The sequence below is a fragment of the Amphiprion ocellaris genome, chromosome 17 (genome assembly GCF_022539595.1).
Source record: "Amphiprion ocellaris isolate individual 3 ecotype Okinawa chromosome 17, ASM2253959v1, whole genome shotgun sequence".
NCBI lineage: Eukaryota > Metazoa > Chordata > Actinopteri > Pomacentridae > Amphiprion > Amphiprion ocellaris.
This window is the reverse complement of record NC_072782.1, coordinates 11,291,331-11,305,664: the sequence shown is the minus strand read 5'-3', so window position 1 is coordinate 11,305,664 and position 14,334 is coordinate 11,291,331. Positions and strand designations below refer to the sequence as shown.

Here is a 14,334-nt window from a genome sequence, read left to right as displayed (position 1 = left end):
TGAAGGCCTCCATGTGGTCCAGTAGAAGTCCACGTAGTCGGTGTTGGCTTTGAACCACAGCGACTGGCCTCCATCAGGTGGACCGGCTCGTCCTCATAGGGCTCCTCCTGTAGCCTTGAGGGAACCACAGGAACATTCAGTAGCTGTTGGAGTTCTTCCTGTCAGGCTCGTGGTAGAACGGCTCTGAAGAATCTTGTACTTGTCTTATCTGGAACAATCTAACAGCCTAAACTGTTAACAGCAGTGTAAAGAAGCAAACACACAGGCATAGATTAGGACTCAAACTAGATTTATTTTAGAAAACAAATCAGCTTAGAGGCATTTGTTCACACGTGGCTGAATAGGAGGCCGTCCAATCAGATTTGAGGTCTTCACTCTGTAGGTTGTTTGTTGGGTGAGACTCTTGGACCTCCATCAGCTGACGTGGATGTTTGATGGTCTTCCTCTCTAGTGCCAGATGATTCATCCATGAATTCAGCAGCTACAGACTGAAATGAAGCTCATGCTGCCGTTATTGAATTCCTGTTCCAGATCAAATGTTCAGAGCTCACCTTGAATGCAGCCGTCTGCTATCTGATAGTTTTTCTCATTGTAGTCTTCAATAAAGTCTTTTTCCTCATGTCAGGATGTGGTGAGACTCTTTCTCAGTCTCTGCAGACGTCCCTCATTGTGCATCTCCAGAGAAGAAACAGAAAAACTGGTCACTGCTTCAGCATCACAAATGCTCTCCAGCATTGAGAGTGTTTTAGGAATTCATTCATTGTGTTGTGAACTTTGAAGGAGCAGAAACTTTACAGCTGCCAAAGATATGAGCTCCAATTCTGGATGTTTTAGGAAATGAAGTTCATCAAATGAACACTTGATTTTTGCTGATAACGCTCATTAAATTACTGAAGAAATCTAACATAAAAACCTGTAAACTCTCAGGCAGCTTTTGTTAAAGTTTGTTTATAATTCTATCATCATGTTCTGGAACCAGGACTCTGCAGAAGTTCCTTCAATCAGATACTTGTGTGTTTCTATTTAAGGCCTCAGGTTTGAACGTACAGCAGAGGATTAGAAAGGAGTGATTTTAATATTTAAATCAGTCCAGTAAATGTTTGGAATAAAAATAACTAAAATTTTGATTTAGATAGATTTGTGTCAAATAATATTGTAGAGTCTCACTTAAATATATCCAAATGAGTTCAGTGTATTTACATTTTATAGAATATTTGATTTCTTAATCTCAATACTGTAGGGTCTGACCCTAAATATTATAATAATGATGTAAATTTAAATAATATTTTTGTGCAGTCATAAACTTTAATCAGCTAAACTTACATAATAAATATCACTGTACAATCTTAACCTGAACATTCATATTATTGAGTTAAATTTACATAAATCATGATATTCTAGAGTCTTAACTGGAAATTTCTAAAATTAATCTTTTTGTATTGTGCTGATAAACAACAATAACCCAACTTTCAGATAATATTTGTTGTCTGTGATTGTGAGACTAAATTCCTCCACATTCTGGAACTGGACTGCATTTCCCAAAATGGAAACATGGACAGAATTTAACACTCATGTATCCATGGCAACGCTAAAGTTTCTGCTTCTCACCAAAGTTCACAACACAAGTAAAGATTTTAATGTAAAACTTCAGGAATGACTGCTAACCATAAGTATTCTGATCAATACTTCATGATCAATATCAGGACAGATGTTACAACTCCAGCTGTTGCATTAGACTGCAGTTATTCACAGAGAAATTAAAACATCACATTCCTCATGAAAACTAGATGGGACTTTTATTAAATAAAGTGTTGGTGAATAAACAGTGTAAAAAGTGCAAAGCAGCTCCATTAAATCAGGAGATGTGAGACTTCCACAGCATGGATCACCATCTGCTGTGTTGATTCATAGCTGAATGTCAGAATGAACTGAGATAGAAAAGCTGCTTTGAGCTGCAACATTACGGTCTGACAATCCAACACCATCACAGTTTTCATCTGGTTGTTTTGCTTCAACATGCTGTGAAGTTCAGTTTTTACCTAAATCAATACAGAGATTCTATTTCCAACCAAGACTGGAATAAAAATTAGAATGTTATGAGGTTATCAATGCAACTAAATCCTTTCAGATGGAAGGATTTACTTCTAAGTTCTACTTCAAGTTTCAGTTGGAGCACATTGCATTCACAAAGAAAAACAGCGAAACCTTCATAGCAACATTTAATAAACCTAAAGCTTCCCTGTTGGCTCATTGGTGGAGTTTGTTACTGAGCATCTGAACCTTAAATCCAGTGAGACGACCATCTTCAGTCCAGGCCAGTCAGAGAACTTCAAGACCTTCCATCAGCTGGACCAGATGTGGCATCATCTCCCTCTGAACATCTGGATGACAGGAGAAAAGACAGAAATCAAACACAGATCACAGAAATACAATTTATTCACTTTCATCATTTTATAAAAGTAGCATGAACTTTATTGAAACTTGACATCAGTAATGAAAGTAAATGTTTTTATCTTGTGTTGAAGCTAAATTTAAAGTCAATTTTAATGACTGTTTATCCTGAGAGGAGTGAGAATGGAGCTTTTCATTCCTTTTTAGAATATTCCCTCAAAATATTCTGTTTATTATTGGCTTTAGAAGCATTTTTCTTTACTTGTTTATTTTTAGATACCTCAGACTGATACACTTTGCTGGTTTGCAGATAATTTCATGTACAATGACAATAAAGATCTTCTATTATAACATATTTTGCTAAAACAAGAACTGCAAACCTTCTCAACCATCTCTCAGGCTGCAAAATTCCAACTGCGACCAATAATTATCTGATGTAGTTATTATTATAATCTTTACTGAACCAGCCCTGGAATTAATAAAAATCTGTATATGGATATGATTTTCTCTGATGGGGCCACTATAGAAGCCATAGTAATTATTAACTATCTTTTGAAGGGAAAGATTGGGTCTTTATTCAGGTGGATAAAAAAAATGCTCTTCCTTTAAAAAAAAAAAAAAAAAAAACTGCATAGAATAAAGTAAATCTCTTCTGCACTGCACACATACTACACTTTTGTATAACTCTGGATGTCAGAGTAAAGGCAGACAGATCCACCAATCAGCCACAACATTCTGACCACTGACAGCTGAAGAGAACAACATCCATCATCTTGTTCTAATGTAACGTTCTGCTGGGAAACCTTGACGCTCATGTGGATGTTTGACATGTACCACCACCTAAACACTGCAAGACAAACAACCCCCTAGTCTCCATGGCAACAGCAGTCCTTGATGCCAGCTGCCACCCTCAGCAGGACAAACTAAAACTCCTCAGGAGTGGTCCAAGGAACACGACAGAGCTAAGCTGTTCACCTGGGTTCCACACTCCTCACATCCAGATCTGATTGAGCATCTGTGGGATGGTCCAGGATCAGCCTGGTCTAGGTAGGACCCACCCTGCAACCCACAGGATCCACAGAATCCACAGGACATCCCCAGAGGTTCTGATGAACCACTGGGTCAGAGGAGTTTTAGCAGCATAAAGGGACCAACACAGTATTAGTCAGGTGGTCATAATGTTATACTGTTATATTTTCATGCTGATTACATGATCAGTAAATGTTACCATCAATTATAACGTCCACATTGATCAGGAAAAAAACAATCAGTTCATTCAGAAACTGTGGGGTTAAACTTAAAAACACAGACCTCAACAGCAGTTTGTTTCAAAGCAGAACACCAGCTGGTTTTCACTAAAGAAGCTTTCAGAGCAACAATTAAATGACAGTTTTGTTCTCATTAAGTTCAGAATCAGCCAAAATAATGTACACACATCAGGAAAAGAAAAACTTTTATAAATATTTCATTTGTATAAGTACTTCTATACATATAGATTCCTCTTTCTAAGTTTGATCAAATCATGATAACTCTGTGTCCTGTTGTACGATGTTTTCCCAACAGATGGCGCTACCCTCATGAATGGAGCATCAACAAGTGACGTCTACAACACAACAGAAATGTCTGGAAGCCAGTGGCCACCACTCTGAGCACCTCTTGTAATTGTAGAGGCCAAAGATAACTTTTATTAATCTCGTGATGTCTGAATAAATTTGGTATTGAAATATTTATGCAAGTTTTTCTTTTCCTGATGTGTGTAAACATTATTTTGGCTGACTCTGTATAATGGGTTTCTGACAGGTCACCAGGCAACATCTTTTTATAATAATGACAAACATACCTGCATTCTACAGGAGTGATTTTCCTCATGTGCAGGTAAAGATGTGTGAGGAGCTTAGAGATGACAGGAACAGGAGTCATCCTCACTAATTCAGCTTCCACCTAGAAACAGAAAGACCACAAACAAACACACTGATATACTCTCAAACATTTAACCTCACAGCTTCAAAACATCTGTTTAGGAAGTGTTGTGTTTCTAAATTCTGCTGAAAGCATTGACAGACATTCTCTTACAAGGTTGTGTAAAAAGCAGCCTGTCCTCTGAGCTACTGAGAAATCTTCCCGAACAAAGTTTCTACATGTAAATCAGCTCAACAGAAACTAAAGCCTCAGTCAGAGATAGCAGGTATCGCAAATTATAAACAACTTTCTTTGTTAACTCAGACTTTCTGCTTCAACCTCACATAAAAAGGAGAGTTTAACTCATCAGGTGACTGAAAATGAACGGCTTGTGCAGTTCTAGATCCAAAAGTAGGATGTTTCAACTCATGTTTTACTACAAATACATGCAATAATAAATAAATACAATGGCTGGTTGTTAGTTTATTCACTATTAATGTCACTTTATATACTGGACTGAACTTGAGCAGTAGAAGAGAGAAGGAATTTAATGAAATTATGGAGATTCAGAGAGGTAATGTTGCACAATGTTAAGCGCGGTTTAATTCAAACCAGCTGAATGTTAAACTTCAGTGCAGCTGAATGGGTTTCAGTTAACCTTAAAGTAAAATAACTTTTTTAAAAGCTACAATACACAGCAGAGAAATACAGGTTGAGAAGGTCATTCTAATAATTACGGACACCTGCGACAGCAACTAACACAGGTGTTCAGCGGTAAGTTAGCCACCTGTGCTAATTAGCCCGCTAGCTAACTTAGCCACTTAGCTAGCTAACGCGTCCGGACCAACTGCTCAAACACGACAAAACACAACCCTTCACAAGTCGCTGACTTAACGTACAACAAAACAACGCTACTGGTTAGAAGTACTTATCTTCTTACCGTGTTTTACTCCAAAAACAAGGTCAACAGCAGCCAGAGATGCTACCAGACGTGCCGACCATAGATATACATAGACTAGATACGCTAGCGCGCTGCCTTCTATATTATCTATGGTTTGACCAATCACTGCTCTCTGGCTCCGCCCTCTGAGAATCTTGTTGTCGTTTGGTCCACACTTGCTGATGACCACTTCCGGTCTCAGAAAATGAAAAAAACTGACCTTTTTTCGTTTCTGTCTCTTACTGATTTTATTTTTTTGTTATTCTAAATATAAAATGAAAACCAAAGCATTTTTAAAATTTCGTACATCCCTTTTTGATTGTGAAAAAGAAAAACGCCTTGTATTTCAATTTTAATTTTTGTATTTTAAAACGAAGATCAAATAACCACTCGTTTTTTGTTTTTCAATACCCGTTTCAGAACGGAAAATCCAATTGCCAGATAAATACACGGACCGAGCTTCTATGTATTTTCTATTGCTGTTCTTCTTTTTTACACTTGAAACAGAAAAAAATAGAGGCGTAAACACCGGTTTCCCCCTGAAGCTTTGGTGTTTGTTTCCCCGTTCTGTAACCAAAATATGTTGTCGCCCGACTTGATAATGTGACCACTTTATTTGAAACACAGTAAATGAGTCATACAAGATACAACGGTTGGGTGAATGAATTTCACCCGCAAAGTGATAGTTATTAGGGAGTAACCAGTGGCTATGACTAACACTGTGGGGTGATACTACACAGGTTAACCCTTACCTTGCACAATACCTATTAAAATCATATTATTATTTTTTTCTCCACTCCCACCTAGCAACTCAACAATAGTGTCAGTCATTCTGGTTTCACTCGTAGAAATCTCACACACCTATTCCGTCATCAACAGCCTATTTCTTTGCTTGAGCAGTTTATTTTTTATTTTTTTTACAGTTCCCTCAGATGGGCTTGATTTTCTCTCACCTGGACTTTCTCATAGTCTTACAGATTGTGTTAGGTTTATACACTGTATTTATAGCACTCGTGGTTTTGTGGCCTTGACCCACTTTTTCTTCTTGAGTTCAAATACTAGTCTGACATTGCATGATGCATTGCTTCCGTGACAACCGCCTATCTGCCTGCACAAAATTGTCACTAGATGGCACCACAAAATAGCAGACGGGGCCACCCATCTGAGTCCCTGCTATGTGCACACTGAACAGAACCCTGGCTTGTTCTAGCAAATATTTGTGATCATTATAAGACTTAAAAGTACAATTTAACATGCCATTATTTTTCAGCAACAGTAGGAAACATGGTCCCATTACTAAATTCTTACCTTTATAGAATTGCTATAAATATTAGATACAAATATGAGGTTTTGAAAGCGCTGCAAATCAAACAGGAATGTATTGAAGATATTAGATATGTAATAAAGCACTAATATTTCTTAACAAGATCTTGGGCGAGATGAGTGAATTGTGCAGCTGTGACAGAAACCTGTCACAACAAATTGTTGTCCACAGTCCAGAGATTGTTAGCAGTATGGACAGGTGGTGTAGTTACATAGTCTGCTGCAGTTGGCAGGAATTTAACAAGAACTGTCACCTTGTGAAGTCTATACCTCAATGGGAGAAAATGTATTTAAATGTTTAATATCGTTTGAATTTATGATACAAGTGAATTCAATACTGTAGAAGGGAGAGAAATGAGAAAGGGCTTAAGAGAGAAGAAGAACAGTGGTGAAGGAGCCATATTACCAACACGAGTCTCCTTCAAAATATGTCCAAAATCCCACAATCAAAATCTAATCAAATAAGCTGACTGAAAATTGGACCTCAGTTGACCTGACAAAGAAATAATGAGCATGTGGAAAGCAGAAAAATGGGTCTTATGATCAAACATGGTCATTTTGCCCTTCTTACAGAGAGTCGTGATGCAGAGTCCCTAGAATCATGAAGTTAAAAATGTCGGTGTCTCAGTTCTTCTTTGTCGATTCAAATTGTTATCAGTGGTGGCATGTGTGGAATAAATTTAATGGACTAGTTGTTGTCTTTGCCAAACTCCACCTGGAAAATACGAGACATTCCATAAAAACTAAAGAATCAAATATGCAGAACTGCTGATTCTGTTGCATGTTTGCCTTCCACCGAATGCAGTCGCCAAATTCTCTAAATGACAGCTCTTACTTAACACGGCATTTAGCCTGAAAGCATTGTTGTATGAGAACTTTCGGTGAGGGTGCGATCAGGATGTCTGATAAAGCTTTGCCAACAAAACTGTGTTTAGTCCTTCCTCAGTGAGCACTGTCTTACTGTACATCTGGTAAGATTCTCTCTCTGTGATCTTATCAGATGTATGGTACATGCTGGTAGCAATTTCGTGCATCTGTTGTAATCCAAACAGAAAACTTGAACAACCTGCAGAACCTCTGGATGACTCATCTGAAAACCCACCTGCAAAAACAGGGACTGCTGAAGGTCAGATTGAGAGATAACTCAAATTCATTGACGTGTTTAATCGAAAGTGATCTGCTCTGTCACTTTCAACATGTCAGTCTCTGGTATCATTTTTTTTACAGTTTGGTTACATCTTACAATTGATCTCACCTTTGTGTCGAGGTGAACCAGTCATTTTACGTAATACTAGTTCCGATAATACCAGGCTATTTTAAAGCACAAATGAATGGCAAACAAAGCTAGCAACTAACTGGAGAATGTAGGGGCGCATTTTGCAGCGAAAAAGACAAATATTTCCCTCAGAGTTGGTGGAGACTAAAGCAGAGCTGGAAGCAGAGCGAATACATGACAGTCATTTCTCTGGTCATGTCCATATTGCCTGTAGGTGAAGCATGTTGTTACAGTTGCTGTACAAGGAAAATGCTTTCGGCTAAAAACTAAGAAAGTCACTATCCAGTACAATACCTATCCACCATCAAATTGCAGTGAAGCATCCGGTAGCTAAATAGTGCTCCTTGACACAATACTGTGTAGAATGGTCTGACTGCACCTCATCATCGTTCTACTGTAGGAGAAAACCATTCTCTGGCATTTTTGTATTTCTTTTATACATTAACGATCAGGAGGCACTGACAGTGTTCATGCAAAATGGTGACGACGGAATAGCTTTGATGGACCAATAGTGTTCTAGGAGACAATAATTGTCATTAAATGGATGATTCACTGATTCTATAATTCATATTGCATGATCCAAACCTTAGGTGAAACTTGAAATTTTCACTGTGTTGGTCGCTGCCTGGAGATTTTAAAAGCAGTAACTTGTAGATCAAGGATAGGGAGTAGAAAGAAATATGAAGTTTGTAGCCAATGACAAGCTTATACCCACCAACATCTGGTGAGTCTGAGTAGCGAAATGGCAATTTGTTTCCATTAAGTGAGAGCAACAATGACAGCTTTGAATGACATTTTATAGTGCTCCATGTGTGCTGGTTGGGTAAACAGACAACGTGTTTGCTAACACATTAGCCAGTTTAACTTAATCAGGAGATAATATGTCAATGTTCTTAGCAAATTGTTTTCTTTTGAGAAAAGTGCTCAATTACATCTGCCAGTTTAGTGACTGCTTGGTTTGTTTTCCTCTTAAAGGGAGAGTTTGATTTCTTTGTATTGAGGTATTTATCCATTGTCATGTGCATTCCCAACTGCACATTGTGGTTGTCATGTTGGCAGTATGAAGAAATAGGAGTACAACAACAGTAGTTCTTACAAGCATTGACTGGTATGGATGGGGTCACAGCAATAATATATATTTTAACCATCTAAAAAAGACCCACCTAAAGAAATCAGCATGAGTTTGAGTGCACACTATATTTAGAATGTTTTCACCACTTTACCTTGCCACCAAACAGCCATCTCAGAAAAGGAACTGAGGCGGTTCGATTGCTTTGTTCAAAGCCACCAGACTGTGTTGACAAAAACAGTAATTTTACCTCACAGAGTTGCTGCTTTACCTGCTTCTGTCTGCTTTTCCAAACCGGGAGCGTGACGACCACCCTGTACTACTGCTAATACACTGGCTAAGGGTAAGTACCTCATACCACCCCTCTTTAAAGAAACCAAACTATCCCTATAAAATATAAACGAGTATGCAAATCTGTCTTTTTCTCCTTCACTCAATCACTCAAATCAGATATAGTTTTGAGACATTCGTAGATAAACCCTACAGGGTTCTATTCAGTGGGCTGCCTTTGCCATTAACTTTTTAAAATCGAAAGGGAAAACTACACGAGACTGCTTCAAATATGCCTTTGGTAAACAAAGTTCTTCACCAAATGACAGTCTGTGCTGCAGCTCAAGAGGCTCCAGCACAATCTGGATGTGCACTGACTAATAATCCACGTGCATTAGCTGTCTGCATGGCTGATAAGAGGACACAGCAGACAGTCTTGAGTCATGATGAGAATTTACTTGCACACTGTGAGTATCAAATATGTTTTTCTTTCTCAATCCATAATGACAAGTTCAAAGGGAAGTTGTGGAGTTTCAGTGGAAGAGGGACCAGAGTGATGGATGGCTCACTGTACCGTATATACAGCTGGAAACCCACTGCTGTTTTTTGTTGTATCCAAGCAACATGGATCAAGAAGACAACCTCAAAGACCTAATTAGTTAAGGATGTCTTTCTTTAAACATTTCCATTAGAGATGAGAGGAAACAAAGAAGAAGAGGGCAGTGGAGGGAAGTTCAAGGTGCTGCTCATTCAGAAATCATCAGACGGCTTCGGCAACTTCTTTTGGATCTTGAGTTTTAACTTTTGATTTTTTGCTGTAAAATTGACAAGACGCTCGGTTACAGTTGGTTAGAGACACAAGTGAAACCAAATGAAGCCTTTTCAGACCTATAAGCGGGTTGGGCCTTTAACTGCACATGCAAACACGCACACATTTTCCTGTGCTGAGCTCGAGGAAGGCCCATGTGGTTCTGTGCCATGGATCTGCGGTTTCCAATACAAATCTCTGGCAGGGAGTGAGGCATTTTCACTTTGGCCTGCTGCTACACAGCATCAGTCACTGTTTCATAACAACATGCTTCACTTGTTTTCTCAACATTACCCAACAACACTGAAACTGGGACCTAAGGCAAGACATATCTAACTCACAATCTGTGATGTAAATCCATTACAAACACTGTGGGAACAGCTATTTAATTGACCTGAATGAATTTACAATGCTAATTGTCTGACATTTTTGAGTTTCATGGAGGAATTGTTGCCAAAAACCCCTTTTATCACAGAACATCTGCCTTGGCTTCAGACCGTATACATTCACCTCAAAAGATGAGGTGCTACAGCCACTGACACCCACTTCATGATATCATGTAAAGTGTGTGTGGATGTGGATACACTTGTGTGTGTGTGTTCGAGTGTTGCTGTTGGAGGGGATCCAGGCTTGCAGATGGCCCTGGTTTGTGTTTGCACTGAACGGCTGCAAGCCTCTCGCCTCCCTAGTGACCATGACAAACCATGCACACACACACGTGCACACGCACACACACACATGCACACACACACACACATAGGACCAATGAGTTTTTCAAGGGTCTGGTCTGAAAACTCTCTTAAATCTTCCAAAGTATGTGTAAATGTGCTGCTCTGATGCCGCAGATTATTGTTTTGCAGAACTGAAATAATCTTCTGGGTGATTTAAGTGACAAGACACGTCATTTCAATGATTATTTCACAGTTTTTTATTCAAACTACATAGTCAGCGCAGATGCTATGTTTGTAAATTGTTAAAATCTACACTAAAGTTCGTAGTTTGGGAAAATCCACTGCTTCAGATTAGTTGTGACACCTTTTAAGGTGGGTCCTTGTACATATAGCAACGGTGTGGTAGTTTGAGTGAACACTAACAGGTAGAAGTAGGCACAGTTAGTGTACCTGCTTTCACCTGTACACACTCCCTGGCTGGCAGCCACTACTATAGCAACAACAACAACAACAGAGCAGGAAAGCCTTTTGGACTTCCTGGGAGATCCTCTGGCATGCACTCCCAATATTTGTCGACTCAGGAATGTTGCCTGGGCGACCGGAGGCCATGAAGAGGGAAACCCCTTATCTGCTGACGTTGTCGTTCCACTCCTTGTCACAGTTCAAAGGCCGCTTAGGTACGGGCGAAAAAAAAGAAAAAAAGACACACAGACGCACACCTTAAAGGTTGGTCTATATACAGTATGTGTGTCACCATGGCGATAGTGTTTGGGTGTAACGTACGCTCCACAGGGCATGAATGGCTGCAAAGCAGAGACAGAGAAAAGAGAACAAGGGCGTCCCTTGGCTTTGATTCAGAACTGGTAGACTTACACTTTCAGGCAAGAACTCCAAAGACGCAGATTCATGAATGAGCTGCAAACCATTGGCTTGTTTATGTTTGTGAAGGGCAGGGAGGGTTGGATTTTCAAACCTCGCTCAGAATGTGATTGCAACACTGTCTTCTCCGTGTTGTAAGCATTGTTGAGCGCATGAAGTTTTAAAATGGTGCACGATACATAGAAATTAATTAAGCATTATTGCATCTAAAGTTTTCTCTGCCTTGTACCTCTCTATACAAAGTTATATGAACGTGACAGTATAGCAAAATCAACACTTATTCTTTATAGATTGTATGTGTTGCATGGTATCCTGGCATTAAAACACACATTTGATATTAAAGGCTTGAGAGCTGCATGCTGTATTTCTATCATACTGCACAGAACAGAAGGTGATGACAGGAATCATGGCTTGATATCAAAATACATGAGATGTCTTTATTCACACATGCCAGCTGACACAACCTGCACAGATGGTGTGGACCGTGTCAGCGCTCTGATGATCTGACTTCAGTCAGTTCACATAAAGAGGAAATCAAAATGTCTCTGTCCTCAGTTGCCCGTTTGTGCTTGTGGATCACACATTGAAAGGTTTTTCTTTCCTTAGCGAGCCAGACAAACAATCCTGATCAGCTGTTGGGAATTCTCAAACATATGTTTTTTTCCCCATCTGAGAAATTTACTCACATCTATCATCCATGAGGGGAATGTCCAGACAAGAATGCAACTAAGGCCACATTTCTGTTTTGACGATAAAGCAGCTAAAAGCCACTCTCACAGATCAGCAACCAAACTGTCTGCACTTCAGCATGATGATTCACACGCGTAACCAAACCCAAAACAATTCTTTTAGTTGGGAAAACGACTTTTCTGCTGTGATTGAAATGTCTATTTGTGCCCAGAGAAATGAGCTTTAAAAGACTCATCTGTTGTCCATCGTCTTGTAAAATAATAATATTGCAAAAATGTAATGCTTGTGTTTCACTCTGTAACATCATCTTACCTCCTCCTACGTGCCAAATGGAGCATTAGACAGGCATCATACACCATTAAAGATCCCTTTTCCTGCCAGGATTAATAATTCAATGCTCTGTTCTCAAACTGAATAAAGAAAATCTTAGATGAACTGGACTCAGTCAAACTCTGTGAGTGAACTTATATCATTCTTCATAGAATAAGGAGAACACAGGATGAAAAGTATTTACACATGCTGTTTAGCTACAACTGCTGTGTTCCATTTTCAGAATCAAAAATGCATAAAAAATGAATTCCTGCTTTATTAGACAAAAGACTTGCCTTGTGTTTACTGTGTTGTTACAACAGAAGGCTGCATAGTTTGATGTGGGCTCGTGTATTGTGTCATGTTTCTTAGAGCTCTACTGAACACGTCTTAGTTAAAGCCCTGCAGAACTTCAGCCCAAACCAGGCAGAGCATCGGATTAACACAGCTGCAGGGGTGAGACATTTTGCAGCGTTTGTATGAGTCATCCGGCTCTGAACATTAATTTTCTGGTTTTTCACTGAACTTTGATTTGCATGCAGCAGTTGTCTTTGTTGATACATTTTTTTGCTTTTTCATTTGGATCCTGCTTCTTATTTCTTAAAACGAACATGCTGATGTTTTCTTTACTGTTTCCCCGAAGGGATGTCTAAACATTACCCTGAATCATTAGCGATGATAACCCGAAGCTAAGCTAAACCATTGATCAATATTACACCATGTCTTCCTATGGAGTCCTCAGGAAGATACCCTGTTGGACAGCCAAATACATCAAGTGACCTTTCCTTTGATAAACAACATTTAAGGATGCCGAGGCACTTAATCAATTTGGATAATGTTAATATATGCGTTGAAATATTGATAGGGATGATCTACCTCCTATGAGGAGAGGCTCGTTAAAAAACATAATCCCCTGAGCATCCAGCCAGCAGAAAAAGATCAGATGGGGGTGTTTATGCTGAGGTTGACCTGCTGAATTAAAGATCAACAAAAATCAAATTTACCCTTAAATGAGCATCAATGATTTAACGGCCTACCTAAGTCCTATATTGAAAAACAAATACTTATAAAATATTTATTTTTTTAACGGACACTGTGACCTCAAAGAAGTATGTGTATTTGACAGTTCTTACTAAAAAAAGTGCATTTTTCCACCACATTTTAACAATAATTATATAATCGTTATAGTTTAGTATTTAATGACTCACAGTGTATTCGTTACACGGCTTTTCTACAGCTCACAAAACCTGGATTATCAGGATCATTTTAGTGCCATAACAGGTTTGGGGAAGTGCACAAATACCAGACAGAAGAAAGTGTTTGCTCCCTGGATACTAAACACTGTTTTTAGTGCTTGTATAGCAGAGGAAACCCTGCCGGCAGTGCAACAAGAATAGCAAGATGTGCTATAAAAGACGTCCTGTGCGTCGTAATTAATTGAGATGGAGCTCCGTCTAAACTGGTCTGGCTGGTTCCTCAAAGCAACGATGGACAATGAACCTGGGAACACGAGAATCCACACCCTTGTATGCAGCCGTTGCGACTATAAAGACACGTAAAATAGCACATGCGTAATTCCACATGCGTGTGTGTGTGTGTGTGTGTGTGTGTGTGTGTGCATGTAGGATGTGCAATATTTTCCATGATGACAGTGAGGGAATCCTGTGGTGCAACTCTGTGGATCAACCTTTGCTCCACTATTTATCTCTGTGAACCCGGAGAGTCTTAAGTCCAATTATGAGCCTTTGCACAGGACTTGTACAGGTGTTTCCCAAGATAGAGAACAACTCCTTTAAAACCAGTGATTTA

General features: G+C 39.2%; 1 protein-coding gene across 5 annotated transcripts in view; it reads right to left on the bottom strand.

Annotated features, from left to right (window-relative positions):
• Window positions 1–272: 272 nt before the first annotated feature.
• rad23b (RAD23 homolog B, nucleotide excision repair protein) overlaps window positions 273–14,334 on the bottom strand; it is an 88,723-nt gene continuing 74,661 nt past the window's right edge. For 3 of the 5 annotated variants that reach the window (XM_055019380.1, XM_055019379.1, XM_055019383.1), the window contains 2 exons: window positions 4,232–4,332; window positions 273–2,381 (listed from right to left, as the gene is read on the bottom strand). The gene's annotated coding sequence lies outside the window, so the exon portion shown is untranslated. The remainder of the gene's footprint in view (window positions 2,382–4,231; window positions 4,333–14,334) is intronic. The other 2 variants (XM_055019381.1, XM_055019382.1) reach the window with 2 other exon arrangements.